Source organism: Lissotriton helveticus, chromosome 1_1, assembly GCF_964261635.1.
Source record: "Lissotriton helveticus chromosome 1_1, aLisHel1.1, whole genome shotgun sequence".
In the NCBI taxonomy this organism is placed as follows: domain Eukaryota; kingdom Metazoa; phylum Chordata; class Amphibia; order Caudata; family Salamandridae; genus Lissotriton; species Lissotriton helveticus.
Window position 1 is genome coordinate 218,158,316 of NC_136057.1, and position 16,957 is coordinate 218,175,272.

The 16,957-nt window shown below is 37.3% G+C and overlaps 7 non-coding genes across 7 annotated transcripts; all 7 read right to left on the reverse strand.

Annotated features, from left to right (window-relative positions):
* Window positions 1-1,015: 1,015 nt before the first annotated feature.
* TRNAR-UCU (transfer RNA arginine (anticodon UCU)) lies at window positions 1,016-1,106 on the reverse strand. The gene is given in 2 exon segments: window positions 1,016-1,051; window positions 1,070-1,106. It is a non-coding gene; the product is annotated as a tRNA-Arg (tRNA).
* Window positions 1,107-3,024: 1,918 nt separating this feature from the next.
* TRNAR-UCU (transfer RNA arginine (anticodon UCU)) lies at window positions 3,025-3,115 on the reverse strand. The gene is given in 2 exon segments: window positions 3,025-3,060; window positions 3,079-3,115. It is a non-coding gene; the product is annotated as a tRNA-Arg (tRNA).
* Window positions 3,116-5,035: 1,920 nt separating this feature from the next.
* On the reverse strand, window positions 5,036-5,126 carry TRNAR-UCU (transfer RNA arginine (anticodon UCU)). Its single transcript is given in 2 exon segments — window positions 5,036-5,071; window positions 5,090-5,126. It is a non-coding gene; the product is annotated as a tRNA-Arg (tRNA).
* A 3,929-nt stretch (window positions 5,127-9,055) lies between these two features.
* On the reverse strand, window positions 9,056-9,146 carry TRNAR-UCU (transfer RNA arginine (anticodon UCU)). Its single transcript is given in 2 exon segments — window positions 9,056-9,091; window positions 9,110-9,146. It is a non-coding gene; the product is annotated as a tRNA-Arg (tRNA).
* Window positions 9,147-11,066: 1,920 nt separating this feature from the next.
* TRNAR-UCU (transfer RNA arginine (anticodon UCU)) lies at window positions 11,067-11,157 on the reverse strand. The gene is given in 2 exon segments: window positions 11,067-11,102; window positions 11,121-11,157. It is a non-coding gene; the product is annotated as a tRNA-Arg (tRNA).
* A 1,919-nt stretch (window positions 11,158-13,076) lies between these two features.
* TRNAR-UCU (transfer RNA arginine (anticodon UCU)) lies at window positions 13,077-13,167 on the reverse strand. Its single transcript is given in 2 exon segments — window positions 13,077-13,112; window positions 13,131-13,167. It is a non-coding gene; the product is annotated as a tRNA-Arg (tRNA).
* Window positions 13,168-15,085: 1,918 nt separating this feature from the next.
* TRNAR-UCU (transfer RNA arginine (anticodon UCU)) lies at window positions 15,086-15,176 on the reverse strand. The gene is given in 2 exon segments: window positions 15,086-15,121; window positions 15,140-15,176. It is a non-coding gene; the product is annotated as a tRNA-Arg (tRNA).
* Window positions 15,177-16,957: the final 1,781 nt, after the last annotated feature.

The window sequence follows — 16,957 nt, forward strand, 5'->3', positions numbered from 1 at the left end:
AGACTTTCTTTCACTGCCATTTTGGTAAATGTTTCTGGTGATGCAGACGCAGGCATTGCTTGTTACTGCTTCAATTAGTTATAAAATAAGAGGAGGGATAAAATTGACCCAGCTGGTGTTTGAACACAAAGCCTTTGAATGCTTTTGCTACATTCGTCTAGGACTCCAAGCCGCTATCCATTGCACTAGAGATCCGACCTGATTCAACACGGTGATCAGAGATTCACAAATAAAAAGATGACCTATCAGCTGTTGACCAACTTTATCAAGTTAATCGGACACTACCTTACATTTTGAACATTGAATTGGGTAAAAGATAATCAACAAACTACATGATACAGTTTGGGTAAGTCTTCTTAACCCTTGTCAAAGAATGTAGAAGACAGATGGGTATGTAATGACTTGATTAAGACTTTTTTGAAACATCTCGAATAGGACTCCCCATTCATTGGATCCTGAAAAGAGTATGCAATTGATATACCTTTTCTTTAACCAAGCCGCCTGAACAGGGACTTGAACCCTGGGCCCTCAGATTAAAAGACTGATGCTCTCCCGACTGAGCTATCCAGGCTCGGAGAGGCCGCTCCACAAAATGACCTTATCAACATTTGGAAGTGTCCCAACTATCACTACGTTTCTTAAGATGGTTGCCGGTATTAAGTACTGAATACGCGGAATATAATAATGAATTGGTACTTCAAGCATTTGAAATCTCTTCAGTAAATTTAACCTTATTGTACGTCCTGAAATTGCTACTATCTCATTTTTTTTGCTGACTTAGAAGTCATATGTTTTTATTGACATTGTAAAATTAAGGAAGGGCCCAAAATCCTACTTCTGAGTAAATTACATTTTCATAAGTACAGCTGCCAATTTCCTCTTCTGCAAAGATGCGTAATTTGAATAGTATCTATTTAAAATAGACTTCCTTTCACTGCCCTTTTTGGTGAAGCAGAAGCATGCATGCACTGTTTATTACTCTTTTAAACAGTTATGAAATAAATAGGGATAAAACTGACTCTGGTGGGATTCGAACCCACAACCTTTGAATATCTTTTTTACATTCACCTAGAAGTCCAATGCGCTATCCATTGCGCCACAGAGCCAATACGCTCTAATTAGGTGCAGAGATATTCTGAAATGAAATAATGTTGATCAGCTTTATAAAGTTCATTTGATACTATAACCATGGATTTATTTTGAATATTGAATTGGGGAAATTATATTCACCGTCTCAAGTTACATGATACCTTAGGTAAGTCTACGTACGACTTAAGTTTAGTCAAATGGCACATGATATATGAGGCAGATGTGCATTTCACAACTCCATGAAAGACGTTTTTGCAATTTTAGTAATGGAATATCTTATTCGTCATGCAGGGGAACACAAAAAGAGCATCCAATTAGAGTAATTTTTCTTTAAAGGAAGCAACCGCCTGAACAGGGACTAGAACCCTGGACCCTCAGATTAAAAGTCTGATGCTCTACCGACTGAGCTATCCAGGCTCTGCTATACTCTGTCTTAAAATCAGCTAAACAAATGTGGACGTACACTGACCTACACTCTATGTATTAATATGGTTACATATATTAGCAATCAAATTTGTAGAGTTTAATAACAAATTGATGTTTTAACCCCTTCCATGCTCATGACGAGCTCAGCTCTTCGTGCAGTACACTTGTCGTGTGCTTATGACGAGCTGAGCTCGTCATGAACAATGGATTTACAGATCATTCAGCACAGGAGGAAAATCTCCTGTAGCATTGAAGGTGTTAAGCATTTGAAATTTCAGCAGCACACGTAATCCATTTTAAATCCTGAAATTTGTACTATCTCATTTTCGGCTGACTTAGAAATCATGTGTCTAAAATGACATTGTGAAATCAATAAAGTGCCAAATACTATTACTACCTACTAAATTACATACATTTTCAGCAGTATCTTTGGGAATTTCCTCTTGGGCATAGATTATGCAATGTTTTCAAAGCAAACAGTCTCTGTTTAAGTAGACTTTCTTTCACTGCCATTTTGGTAAATGTTTCTGGTGATGCAGACGCAGGCATTGCTTGTTACTGTTTCAATTAGTTATAAAATAAGAGGAGGGATAAAATTGACCCAGCTGGTGTTTGAACACAAAGCCTTTGAATGCTTTTGCTACATTCGTCTAGGACTCCAAGCCGCTATCCATTGCACTAGAGATCCGACCTGATTCAACACGGTGATCAGAGATTCACAAATAAAAAGATGACCTATCAGCTGTTGACCAACTTTATCAAGTTAATCGGACACTACCTTACATTTTGAACATTGAATTGGGTAAAAGATAATCAACAAACTACATGATACAGTTTGGGTAAGTCTTCTTAACCCTTGTCAAAGAATGTAGAAGACAGATGGGTATGTAATGACTTGATTAAGACTTTTTTGAAACATCTCGAATAGGACTCCCCATTCATTGGATCCTGAAAAGAGTATGCAATTGATATACCTTTTCTTTAACCAAGCCGCCTGAACAGGGACTTGAACCCTGGGCCCTCAGATTAAAAGACTGATGCTCTCCCGACTGAGCTATCCAGGCTCGGAGAGGCCGCTCCACAAAATGACCTTATCAACATTTGGAAGTGTCCCAACTATCACTACGTTTCTTAAGATGGTTGCCGGTATTAAGTACTGAATACGCGGAATATAATAATGAATTGGTACTTCAAGCATTTGAAATCTCTTCAGTAAATTTAACCTTATTGTAAGTCCTGAAATTGCTACTATATCATTTTTTTTGCTGACTTAGAAGTCATATGTTTTTATTGACATTGTAAAATTAAGGAAGGGCCCAAAATCTTACTTCTGAGTAAATTACATTTTCATAAGTACAGCTGCCAATTTCCTCTTCTGCAAAGATTGCGTAATTTGAATAGTATCTATTTAAAATAGACTTCCTTTCACTGCCCTTTTTGGTGAAGCAGAAGCATGCATGCACTGTTTATTACTCTTTTAAACAGTTATGAAGTAAATAGGGATAAAACTGACTCTGGTGGGATTCGAACCCACAACCTTTGAATATCTTTTTTACATTCACCTAGAAGTCCAATGCGCTATCCATTGCGCCACAGAGCCAATACGCTCTGATTAGGTGCAGAGATATTCTGAAATGAAATAATGTTGATCAGCTTTATAAAGTTCATTTGATACTATAACCATGGATTTATTTTGAATATTGAATTGGGGAAATTATATTCACCGTCTCAAGTTACATGATACCTTAGGTAAGTCTACGTACGACTTAAGTTTAGTCAAATGGCACATGATATATGAGGCAGATGTGCATTTCACAACTCCATGAAAGACGTTTTTGCAATTTTAGTAATGGAATATCTTATTTTCGTCATGCAGGGGAACACAAAAAGAGCATCCAATTAGAGTAATTTTTCTTTAAAGGAAGCAACCGCCTGAACAGGGACTTGAACCCTGGACCCTCAGATTAAAAGTCTGATGCTCTACCGACTGAGCTATCCAGGGTCTGCTATACTCTGTCTTAAAATCAGCTAAACAAATGTGGACGTACACTGACCTACACTCTGTGTATTAATATGGTTACATATATTAGCAATCAAATTTGTAGAGTTTAATAACAAATTGATGTTTTAACCCCTTCCATGCTCATGACGAGCTCAGCTCTTCGTGCAGTACACTTGTCGTGTGCTTATGACGAGCTGAGCTCGTCATGAACAATGGATTTACAGATCATTCAGCACAGGAGGAAAATCTCCTGTAGCATTGAAGGTGTTAAGCATTTGAAATTTCAGCAGCACACGTAATCCATTTTAAATCCTGAAATTTGTACTATCTCATTTTCGGCTGACTTAGAAATCATGTGTCTAAAATGACATTGTGAAATCAATAAAGTGCCAAATACTATTACTACCTACTAAATTACATACATTTTCAGCAGTATCTTTGGGAATTTCCTCTTGGGCATAGATTATGCAATGTTTTCAAAGCAAACAGTCTCTGTTTAAGTAGACTTTCTTTCACTGCCATTTTGGTAAATGTTTCTGGTGATGCAGACGCAGGCATTGCTTGTTACTGTTTCAATTAGTTATAAAATAAGAGGAGGGATAAAATTGACCCAGCTGGTGTTTGAACACAAAGCCTTTGAATGCTTTTGCTACATTCGTCTAGGACTCCAAGCCGCTATCCATTGCACTAGAGATCCGACCTGATTCAACACGGTGATCAGAGATTCACAAATAAAAAGATGACCTATCAGCTGTTGACCAACTTTATCAAGTTAATCGGACACTACCTTACATTTTGAACATTGAATTGGGTAAAAGATAATCAACAAACTACATGATACAGTTTGGGTAAGTCTTCTTAACCCTTGTCAAAGAATGTAGAAGACAGATGGGTATGTAATGACTTGATTAAGACTTTTTTGAAACATCTCGAATAGGACTCCCCATTCATTGGATCCTGAAAAGAGTATGCAATTGATATACCTTTTCTTTAACCAAGCCGCCTGAACAGGGACTTGAACCCTGGGCCCTCAGATTAAAAGACTGATGCTCTCCCGACTGAGCTATCCAGGCTCGGAGAGGCCGCTCCACAAAATGACCTTATCAACATTTGGAAGTGTCCCAACTATCACTACGTTTCTTAAGATGGTTGCCGGTATTAAGTACTGAATACGCGGAATATAATAATGAATTGGTACTTCAAGCATTTGAAATCTCTTCAGTAAATTTAACCTTATTGTAAGTCCTGAAATTGCTACTATATCATTTTTTTTGCTGACTTAGGAGTCATATGTTTTTATTGACATTGTAAAATTAAGGAAGGGCCCAAAATCTTACTTCTGAGTAAATTACATTTTCATAAGTACAGCTGCCAATTTCCTCTTCTGCAAAGATTGCGTAATTTGAATAGTATCTATTTAAAATAGACTTCCTTTCACTGCCCTTTTTGGTGAAGCAGAAGCATGCATGCACTGTTTATTACTCTTTTAAACAGTTATGAAGTAAATAGGGATAAAACTGACTCTGGTGGGATTCGAACCCACAACCTTTGAATATCTTTTTTACATTCACCTAGAAGTCCAATGCGCTATCCATTGCGCCACAGAGCCAATACGCTCTGATTAGGTGCAGAGATATTCTGAAATGAAATAATGTTGATCAGCTTTATAAAGTTCATTTGATACTATAACCATGGATTTATTTTGAATATTGAATTGGGGAAATTATATTCACCGTCTCAAGTTACATGATACCTTAGGTAAGTCTACGTACGACTTAAGTTTAGTCAAATGGCACATGATATATGAGGCAGATGTGCATTTCACAACTCCATGAAAGACGTTTTTGCAATTTTAGTAATGGAATATCTTATTTTCGTCATGCAGGGGAACACAAAAAGAGCATCCAATTAGAGTAATTTTTCTTTAAAGGAAGCAACCGCCTGAACAGGGACTTGAACCCTGGACCCTCAGATTAAAAGTCTGATGCTCTACCGACTGAGCTATCCAGGGTCTGCTATACTCTGTCTTAAAATCAGCTAAACAAATGTGGACGTACACTGACCTACACTCTGTGTATTAATATGGTTACATATATTAGCAATCAAATTTGTAGAGTTTAATAACAAATTGATGTTTTAACCCCTTCCATGCTCATGACGAGCTCAGCTCGTCGTGCAGTACACTTGTCGTGTGCTTATGACGAGCTGAGCTCGTCATGAACAATGGATTTACAGATCATTCAGCACAGGAGGAAAATCTCCTGTAGCATTGAAGGTGTTAAGCATTTGAAATTTCAGCAGCACACGTAATCCATTTTAAATCCTGAAATTTGTACTATCTCATTTTCGGCTGACTTAGAAATCATGTGTCTAAAATGACCTTGTGAAATCAATAAAGTGCCAAATACTATTACTACCTACTAAATTACATACATTTTCAGCAGTTTCTTTGGGAACTTCCTCTTGGGCATAGATTATGCAATGTTTTCAAAGCAAACAGTCTCTGTTTAAGTAGACTTTCTTTCACTGCCATTTTGGTAAATGTTTCTGGTGATGCAGACGCAGGCATTGCTTGTTACTGCTTCAATTAGTTATAAAATAAGAGGAGGGATAAAATTGACCCAGCTGGTGTTTGAACACAAAGCCTTTGAATGCTTTTGCTACATTCGTCTAGGACTCCAAGCCGCTATCCATTGCACTAGAGATCCGACCTGATTCAACACGGTGATCAGAGATTCACAAATAAAAAGATGACCTATCAGCTGTTGACCAACTTTATCAAGTTAATCGGACACTACCTTACATTTTGAACATTGAATTGGGTAAAAGATAATCAACAAACTACATGATACAGTTTGGGTAAGTCTTCTTAACCCTTGTCAAAGAATGTAGAAGACAGATGGGTATGTAATGACTTGATTAAGCCTTTTTTGAAACATCTCGAATAGGACTCCCCATTCATTGGATCCTGAAAAGAGTATGCAATTGATATACCTTTTCTTTAACCAAGCCGCCTGAACAGGGACTTGAACCCTGGGCCCTCAGATTAAAAGACTGATGCTCTCCCGACTGAGCTATCCAGGCTCGGAGAGGCCGCTCCACAAAATGACCTTATCAACATTTGGAAGTGTCCCAACTATCACTACGTTTCTTAAGATGGTTGCCGGTATTAAGTACTGAATACGCGGTATATAATAATGAATTGGTACTTCAAGCATTTGAAATCTCTTCAGTAAATTTAACCTTATTGTAAGTCCTGAAATTGCTACTATCTCATTTTTTTTGCTGACTTAGAAGTCATATGTTTTTATTGACATTGTAAAATTAAGGAAGGGCCCAAAATCTTACTTCTGAGTAAATTACATTTTCATAAGTACAGCTGCCAATTTCCTCTTCTGCAAAGATTGCGTAATTTGAATAGTATCTATTTAAAATAGACTTCCTTTCACTGCCCTTTTTGGTGAAGCAGAAGCATGCATGCACTGTTTATTACTCTTTTAAACAGTTATGAAGTAAATAGGGATAAAACTGACTCTGGTGGGATTCGAACCCACAACCTTTGAATATCTTTTTTACATTCACCTAGAAGTCCAATGCGCTATCCATTGCGCCACAGCGCCAATACGCTCTGATTAGGTGCAGAGATATTCTGAAATGAAATAATGTTGATCAGCTTTATAAAGTTCATTTGATACTATAACCATGGATTTATTTTGAATATTGAATTGGGGAAATTATATTCACCGTCTCAAGTTACATGATACCTTAGGTAAGTCTACGTACGACTTAAGTTTAGTCAAATGGCACATGATATATGAGGCAGATGTGCATTTCACAACTCCATGAAAGACGTTTTTGCAATTTTAGTAATGGAATATCTTATTCGTCATGCAGGGGAACACAAAAAGAGCATCCAATTAGAGTAATTTTTCTTTAAAGGAAGCAACCGCCTGAACAGGGACTAGAACCCTGGACCCTCAGATTAAAAGTCTGATGCTCTACCGACTGAGCTATCCAGGCTCTGCTATACTCTGTCTTAAAATCAGCTAAACAAATGTGGACGTACACTGACCTACACTCTATGTATTAATATGGTTACATATATTAGCAATCAAATTTGTAGAGTTTAATAACAAATTGATGTTTTAACCCCTTCCATGCTCATGACGAGCTCAGCTCTTCGTGCAGTACACTTGTCGTGTGCTTATGACGAGCTGAGCTCGTCATGAACAATGGATTTACAGATCATTCAGCACAGGAGGAAAATCTCCTGTAGCATTGAAGGTGTTAAGCATTTGAAATTTCAGCAGCACACGTAATCCATTTTAAATCCTGAAATTTGTACTATCTCATTTTCGGCTGACTTAGAAATCATGTGTCTAAAATGACATTGTGAAATCAATAAAGTGCCAAATACTATTACTACCTACTAAATTACATACATTTTCAGCAGTATCTTTGGGAATTTCCTCTTGGGCATAGATTATGCAATGTTTTCAAAGCAAACAGTCTCTGTTTAAGTAGACTTTCTTTCACTGCCATTTTGGTAAATGTTTCTGGTGATGCAGACGCAGGCATTGCTTGTTACTGTTTCAATTAGTTATAAAATAAGAGGAGGGATAAAATTGACCCAGCTGGTGTTTGAACACAAAGCCTTTGAATGCTTTTGCTACATTCGTCTAGGACTCCAAGCCGCTATCCATTGCACTAGAGATCCGACCTGATTCAACACGGTGATCAGAGATTCACAAATAAAAAGATGACCTATCAGCTGTTGACCAACTTTATCAAGTTAATCGGACACTACCTTACATTTTGAACATTGAATTGGGTAAAAGATAATCAACAAACTACATGATACAGTTTGGGTAAGTCTTCTTAACCCTTGTCAAAGAATGTAGAAGACAGATGGGTATGTAATGACTTGATTAAGACTTTTTTGAAACATCTCGAATAGGACTCCCCATTCATTGGATCCTGAAAAGAGTATGCAATTGATATACCTTTTCTTTAACCAAGCCGCCTGAACAGGGACTTGAACCCTGGGCCCTCAGATTAAAAGACTGATGCTCTCCCGACTGAGCTATCCAGGCTCGGAGAGGCCGCTCCACAAAATGACCTTATCAACATTTGGAAGTGTCCCAACTATCACTACGTTTCTTAAGATGGTTGCCGGTATTAAGTACTGAATACGCGGAATATAATAATGAATTGGTACTTCAAGCATTTGAAATCTCTTCAGTAAATTTAACCTTATTGTAAGTCCTGAAATTGCTACTATATCATTTTTTTTGCTGACTTAGAAGTCATATGTTTTTATTGACATTGTAAAATTAAGGAAGGGCCCAAAATCTTACTTCTGAGTAAATTACATTTTCATAAGTACAGCTGCCAATTTCCTCTTCTGCAAAGATTGCGTAATTTGAATAGTATCTATTTAAAATAGACTTCCTTTCACTGCCCTTTTTGGTGAAGCAGAAGCATGCATGCACTGTTTATTACTCTTTTAAACAGTTATGAAGTAAATAGGGATAAAACTGACTCTGGTGGGATTCGAACCCACAACCTTTGAATATCTTTTTTACATTCACCTAGAAGTCCAATGCGCTATCCATTGCGCCACAGAGCCAATACGCTCTGATTAGGTGCAGAGATATTCTGAAATGAAATAATGTTGATCAGCTTTATAAAGTTCATTTGATACTATAACCATGGATTTATTTTGAATATTGAATTGGGGAAATTATATTCACCGTCTCAAGTTACATGATACCTTAGGTAAGTCTACGTACGACTTAAGTTTAGTCAAATGGCACATGATATATGAGGCAGATGTGCATTTCACAACTCCATGAAAGACGTTTTTGCAATTTTAGTAATGGAATATCTTATTTTCGTCATGCAGGGGAACACAAAAAGAGCATCCAATTAGAGTAATTTTTCTTTAAAGGAAGCAACCGCCTGAACAGGGACTTGAACCCTGGACCCTCAGATTAAAAGTCTGATGCTCTACCGACTGAGCTATCCAGGGTCTGCTATACTCTGTCTTAAAATCAGCTAAACAAATGTGGACGTACACTGACCTACACTCTGTGTATTAATATGGTTACATATATTAGCAATCAAATTTGTAGAGTTTAATAACAAATTGATGTTTTAACCCCTTCCATGCTCATGACGAGCTCAGCTCTTCGTGCAGTACACTTGTCGTGTGCTTATGACGAGCTGAGCTCGTCATGAACAATGGATTTACAGATCATTCAGCACAGGAGGAAAATCTCCTGTAGCATTGAAGGTGTTAAGCATTTGAAATTTCAGCAGCACACGTAATCCATTTTAAATCCTGAAATTTGTACTATCTCATTTTCGGCTGACTTAGAAATCATGTGTCTAAAATGACATTGTGAAATCAATAAAGTGCCAAATACTATTACTACCTACTAAATTACATACATTTTCAGCAGTATCTTTGGGAATTTCCTCTTGGGCATAGATTATGCAATGTTTTCAAAGCAAACAGTCTCTGTTTAAGTAGACTTTCTTTCACTGCCATTTTGGTAAATGTTTCTGGTGATGCAGACGCAGGCATTGCTTGTTACTGTTTCAATTAGTTATAAAATAAGAGGAGGGATAAAATTGACCCAGCTGGTGTTTGAACACAAAGCCTTTGAATGCTTTTGCTACATTCGTCTAGGACTCCAAGCCGCTATCCATTGCACTAGAGATCCGACCTGATTCAACACGGTGATCAGAGATTCACAAATAAAAAGATGACCTATCAGCTGTTGACCAACTTTATCAAGTTAATCGGACACTACCTTACATTTTGAACATTGAATTGGGTAAAAGATAATCAACAAACTACATGATACAGTTTGGGTAAGTCTTCTTAACCCTTGTCAAAGAATGTAGAAGACAGATGGGTATGTAATGACTTGATTAAGACTTTTTTGAAACATCTCGAATAGGACTCCCCATTCATTGGATCCTGAAAAGAGTATGCAATTGATATACCTTTTCTTTAACCAAGCCGCCTGAACAGGGACTTGAACCCTGGGCCCTCAGATTAAAAGACTGATGCTCTCCCGACTGAGCTATCCAGGCTCGGAGAGGCCGCTCCACAAAATGACCTTATCAACATTTGGAAGTGTCCCAACTATCACTACGTTTCTTAAGATGGTTGCCGGTATTAAGTACTGAATACGCGGAATATAATAATGAATTGGTACTTCAAGCATTTGAAATCTCTTCAGTAAATTTAACCTTATTGTAAGTCCTGAAATTGCTACTATATCATTTTTTTTGCTGACTTAGGAGTCATATGTTTTTATTGACATTGTAAAATTAAGGAAGGGCCCAAAATCTTACTTCTGAGTAAATTACATTTTCATAAGTACAGCTGCCAATTTCCTCTTCTGCAAAGATTGCGTAATTTGAATAGTATCTATTTAAAATAGACTTCCTTTCACTGCCCTTTTTGGTGAAGCAGAAGCATGCATGCACTGTTTATTACTCTTTTAAACAGTTATGAAGTAAATAGGGATAAAACTGACTCTGGTGGGATTCGAACCCACAACCTTTGAATATCTTTTTTACATTCACCTAGAAGTCCAATGCGCTATCCATTGCGCCACAGAGCCAATACGCTCTGATTAGGTGCAGAGATATTCTGAAATGAAATAATGTTGATCAGCTTTATAAAGTTCATTTGATACTATAACCATGGATTTATTTTGAATATTGAATTGGGGAAATTATATTCACCGTCTCAAGTTACATGATACCTTAGGTAAGTCTACGTACGACTTAAGTTTAGTCAAATGGCACATGATATATGAGGCAGATGTGCATTTCACAACTCCATGAAAGACGTTTTTGCAATTTTAGTAATGGAATATCTTATTTTCGTCATGCAGGGGAACACAAAAAGAGCATCCAATTAGAGTAATTTTTCTTTAAAGGAAGCAACCGCCTGAACAGGGACTTGAACCCTGGACCCTCAGATTAAAAGTCTGATGCTCTACCGACTGAGCTATCCAGGGTCTGCTATACTCTGTCTTAAAATCAGCTAAACAAATGTGGACGTACACTGACCTACACTCTGTGTATTAATATGGTTACATATATTAGCAATCAAATTTGTAGAGTTTAATAACAAATTGATGTTTTAACCCCTTCCATGCTCATGACGAGCTCAGCTCGTCGTGCAGTACACTTGTCGTGTGCTTATGACGAGCTGAGCTCGTCATGAACAATGGATTTACAGATCATTCAGCACAGGAGGAAAATCTCCTGTAGCATTGAAGGTGTTAAGCATTTGAAATTTCAGCAGCACACGTAATCCATTTTAAATCCTGAAATTTGTACTATCTCATTTTCGGCTGACTTAGAAATCATGTGTCTAAAATGACCTTGTGAAATCAATAAAGTGCCAAATACTATTACTACCTACTAAATTACATACATTTTCAGCAGTTTCTTTGGGAACTTCCTCTTGGGCATAGATTATGCAATGTTTTCAAAGCAAACAGTCTCTGTTTAAGTAGACTTTCTTTCACTGCCATTTTGGTAAATGTTTCTGGTGATGCAGACGCAGGCATTGCTTGTTACTGCTTCAATTAGTTATAAAATAAGAGGAGGGATAAAATTGACCCAGCTGGTGTTTGAACACAAAGCCTTTGAATGCTTTTGCTACATTCGTCTAGGACTCCAAGCCGCTATCCATTGCACTAGAGATCCGACCTGATTCAACACGGTGATCAGAGATTCACAAATAAAAAGATGACCTATCAGCTGTTGACCAACTTTATCAAGTTAATCGGACACTACCTTACATTTTGAACATTGAATTGGGTAAAAGATAATCAACAAACTACATGATACAGTTTGGGTAAGTCTTCTTAACCCTTGTCAAAGAATGTAGAAGACAGATGGGTATGTAATGACTTGATTAAGCCTTTTTTGAAACATCTCGAATAGGACTCCCCATTCATTGGATCCTGAAAAGAGTATGCAATTGATATACCTTTTCTTTAACCAAGCCGCCTGAACAGGGACTTGAACCCTGGGCCCTCAGATTAAAAGACTGATGCTCTCCCGACTGAGCTATCCAGGCTCGGAGAGGCCGCTCCACAAAATGACCTTATCAACATTTGGAAGTGTCCCAACTATCACTACGTTTCTTAAGATGGTTGCCGGTATTAAGTACTGAATACGCGGAATATAATAATGAATTGGTACTTCAAGCATTTGAAATCTCTTCAGTAAATTTAACCTTATTGTAAGTCCTGAAATTGCTACTATCTCATTTTTTTTGCTGACTTAGAAGTCATATGTTTTTATTGACATTGTAAAATTAAGGAAGGGCCCAAAATCTTACTTCTGAGTAAATTACATTTTCATAAGTACAGCTGCCAATTTCCTCTTCTGCAAAGATGCGTAATTTGAATAGTATCTATTTAAAATAGACTTCCTTTCACTGCCCTTTTTGGTGAAGCAGAAGCATGCATGCACTGTTTATTACTCTTTTAAACAGTTATGAAATAAATAGGGATAAAACTGACTCTGGTGGGATTCGAACCCACAACCTTTGAATATCTTTTTTACATTCACCTAGAAGTCCAATGCGCTATCCATTGCGCCACAGAGCCAATACGCTCTAATTAGGTGCAGAGATATTCTGAAATGAAATAATGTTGATCAGCTTTATAAAGTTCATTTGATACTATAACCATGGATTTATTTTGAATATTGAATTGGGGAAATTATATTCACCGTCTCAAGTTACATGATACCTTAGGTAAGTCTACGTACGACTTAAGTTTAGTCAAATGGCACATGATATATGAGGCAGATGTGCATTTCACAACTCCATGAAAGACGTTTTTGCAATTTTAGTAATGGAATATCTTATTCGTCATGCAGGGGAACACAAAAAGAGCATCCAATTAGAGTAATTTTTCTTTAAAGGAAGCAACCGCCTGAACAGGGACTAGAACCCTGGACCCTCAGATTAAAAGTCTGATGCTCTACCGACTGAGCTATCCAGGCTCTGCTATACTCTGTCTTAAAATCAGCTAAACAAATGTGGACGTACACTGACCTACACTCTATGTATTAATATGGTTACATATATTAGCAATCAAATTTGTAGAGTTTAATAACAAATTGATGTTTTAACCCCTTCCATGCTCATGACGAGCTCAGCTCTTCGTGCAGTACACTTGTCGTGTGCTTATGACGAGCTGAGCTCGTCATGAACAATGGATTTACAGATCATTCAGCACAGGAGGAAAATCTCCTGTAGCATTGAAGGTGTTAAGCATTTGAAATTTCAGCAGCACACGTAATCCATTTTAAATCCTGAAATTTGTACTATCTCATTTTCGGCTGACTTAGAAATCATGTGTCTAAAATGACATTGTGAAATCAATAAAGTGCCAAATACTATTACTACCTACTAAATTACATACATTTTCAGCAGTATCTTTGGGAATTTCCTCTTGGGCATAGATTATGCAATGTTTTCAAAGCAAACAGTCTCTGTTTAAGTAGACTTTCTTTCACTGCCATTTTGGTAAATGTTTCTGGTGATGCAGACGCAGGCATTGCTTGTTACTGTTTCAATTAGTTATAAAATAAGAGGAGGGATAAAATTGACCCAGCTGGTGTTTGAACACAAAGCCTTTGAATGCTTTTGCTACATTCGTCTAGGACTCCAAGCCGCTATCCATTGCACTAGAGATCCGACCTGATTCAACACGGTGATCAGAGATTCACAAATAAAAAGATGACCTATCAGCTGTTGACCAACTTTATCAAGTTAATCGGACACTACCTTACATTTTGAACATTGAATTGGGTAAAAGATAATCAACAAACTACATGATACAGTTTGGGTAAGTCTTCTTAACCCTTGTCAAAGAATGTAGAAGACAGATGGGTATGTAATGACTTGATTAAGACTTTTTTGAAACATCTCGAATAGGACTCCCCATTCATTGGATCCTGAAAAGAGTATGCAATTGATATACCTTTTCTTTAACCAAGCCGCCTGAACAGGGACTTGAACCCTGGGCCCTCAGATTAAAAGACTGATGCTCTCCCGACTGAGCTATCCAGGCTCGGAGAGGCCGCTCCACAAAATGACCTTATCAACATTTGGAAGTGTCCCAACTATCACTACGTTTCTTAAGATGGTTGCCGGTATTAAGTACTGAATACGCGGAATATAATAATGAATTGGTACTTCAAGCATTTGAAATCTCTTCAGTAAATTTAACCTTATTGTAAGTCCTGAAATTGCTACTATATCATTTTTTTTGCTGACTTAGGAGTCATATGTTTTTATTGACATTGTAAAATTAAGGAAGGGCCCAAAATCTTACTTCTGAGTAAATTACATTTTCATAAGTACAGCTGCCAATTTCCTCTTCTGCAAAGATTGCGTAATTTGAATAGTATCTATTTAAAATAGACTTCCTTTCACTGCCCTTTTTGGTGAAGCAGAAGCATGCATGCACTGTTTATTACTCTTTTAAACAGTTATGAAGTAAATAGGGATAAAACTGACTCTGGTGGGATTCGAACCCACAACCTTTGAATATCTTTTTTACATTCACCTAGAAGTCCAATGCGCTATCCATTGCGCCACAGAGCCAATACGCTCTGATTAGGTGCAGAGATATTCTGAAATGAAATAATGTTGATCAGCTTTATAAAGTTCATTTGATACTATAACCATGGATTTATTTTGAATATTGAATTGGGGAAATTATATTCACCGTCTCAAGTTACATGATACCTTAGGTAAGTCTACGTACGACTTAAGTTTAGTCAAATGGCACATGATATATGAGGCAGATGTGCATTTCACAACTCCATGAAAGACGTTTTTGCAATTTTAGTAATGGAATATCTTATTTTCGTCATGCAGGGGAACACAAAAAGAGCATCCAATTAGAGTAATTTTTCTTTAAAGGAAGCAACCGCCTGAACAGGGACTTGAACCCTGGACCCTCAGATTAAAAGTCTGATGCTCTACCGACTGAGCTATCCAGGGTCTGCTATACTCTGTCTTAAAATCAGCTAAACAAATGTGGACGTACACTGACCTACACTCTGTGTATTAATATGGTTACATATATTAGCAATCAAATTTGTAGAGTTTAATAACAAATTGATGTTTTAACCCCTTCCATGCTCATGACGAGCTCAGCTCGTCGTGCAGTACACTTGTCGTGTGCTTATGACGAGCTGAGCTCGTCATGAACAATGGATTTACAGATCATTCAGCACAGGAGGAAAATCTCCTGTAGCATTGAAGGTGTTAAGCATTTGAAATTTCAGCAGCACACGTAATCCATTTTAAATCCTGAAATTTGTACTATCTCATTTTCGGCTGACTTAGAAATCATGTGTCTAAAATGACCTTGTGAAATCAATAAAGTGCCAAATACTATTACTACCTACTAAATTACATACATTTTCAGCAGTTTCTTTGGGAACTTCCTCTTGGGCATAGATTATGCAATGTTTTCAAAGCAAACAGTCTCTGTTTAAGTAGACTTTCTTTCACTGCCATTTTGGTAAATGTTTCTGGTGATGCAGACGCAGGCATTGCTTGTTACTGCTTCAATTAGTTATAAAATAAGAGGAGGGATAAAATTGACCCAGCTGGTGTTTGAACACAAAGCCTTTGAATGCTTTTGCTACATTCGTCTAGGACTCCAAGCCGCTATCCATTGCACTAGAGATCCGACCTGATTCAACACGGTGATCAGAGATTCACAAATAAAAAGATGACCTATCAGCTGTTGACCAACTTTATCAAGTTAATCGGACACTACCTTACATTTTGAACATTGAATTGGGTAAAAGATAATCAACAAACTACATGATACAGTTTGGGTAAGTCTTCTTAACCCTTGTCAAAGAATGTAGAAGACAGATGGGTATGTAATGACTTGATTAAGCCTTTTTTGAAACATCTCGAATAGGACTCCCCATTCATTGGATCCTGAAAAGAGTATGCAATTGATATACCTTTTCTTTAACCAAGCCGCCTGAACAGGGACTTGAACCCTGGGCCCTCAGATTAAAAGACTGATGCTCTCCCGACTGAGCTATCCAGGCTCGGAGAGGCCGCTCCACAAAATGACCTTATCAACATTTGGAAGTGTCCCAACTATCACTACGTTTCTTAAGATGGTTGCCGGTATTAAGTACTGAATACGCGGAATATAATAATGAATTGGTACTTCAAGCATTTGAAATCTCTTCAGTAAATTTAACCTTATTGTAAGTCCTGAAATTGCTACTATATCATTTTTTTTGCTGACTTAGGAGTCATATGTTTTTATTGACATTGTAAAATTAAGGAAGGGCCCAAAATCTTACTTCTGAGTAAATTACATTTTCATAAGTACAGCTGCCAATTTC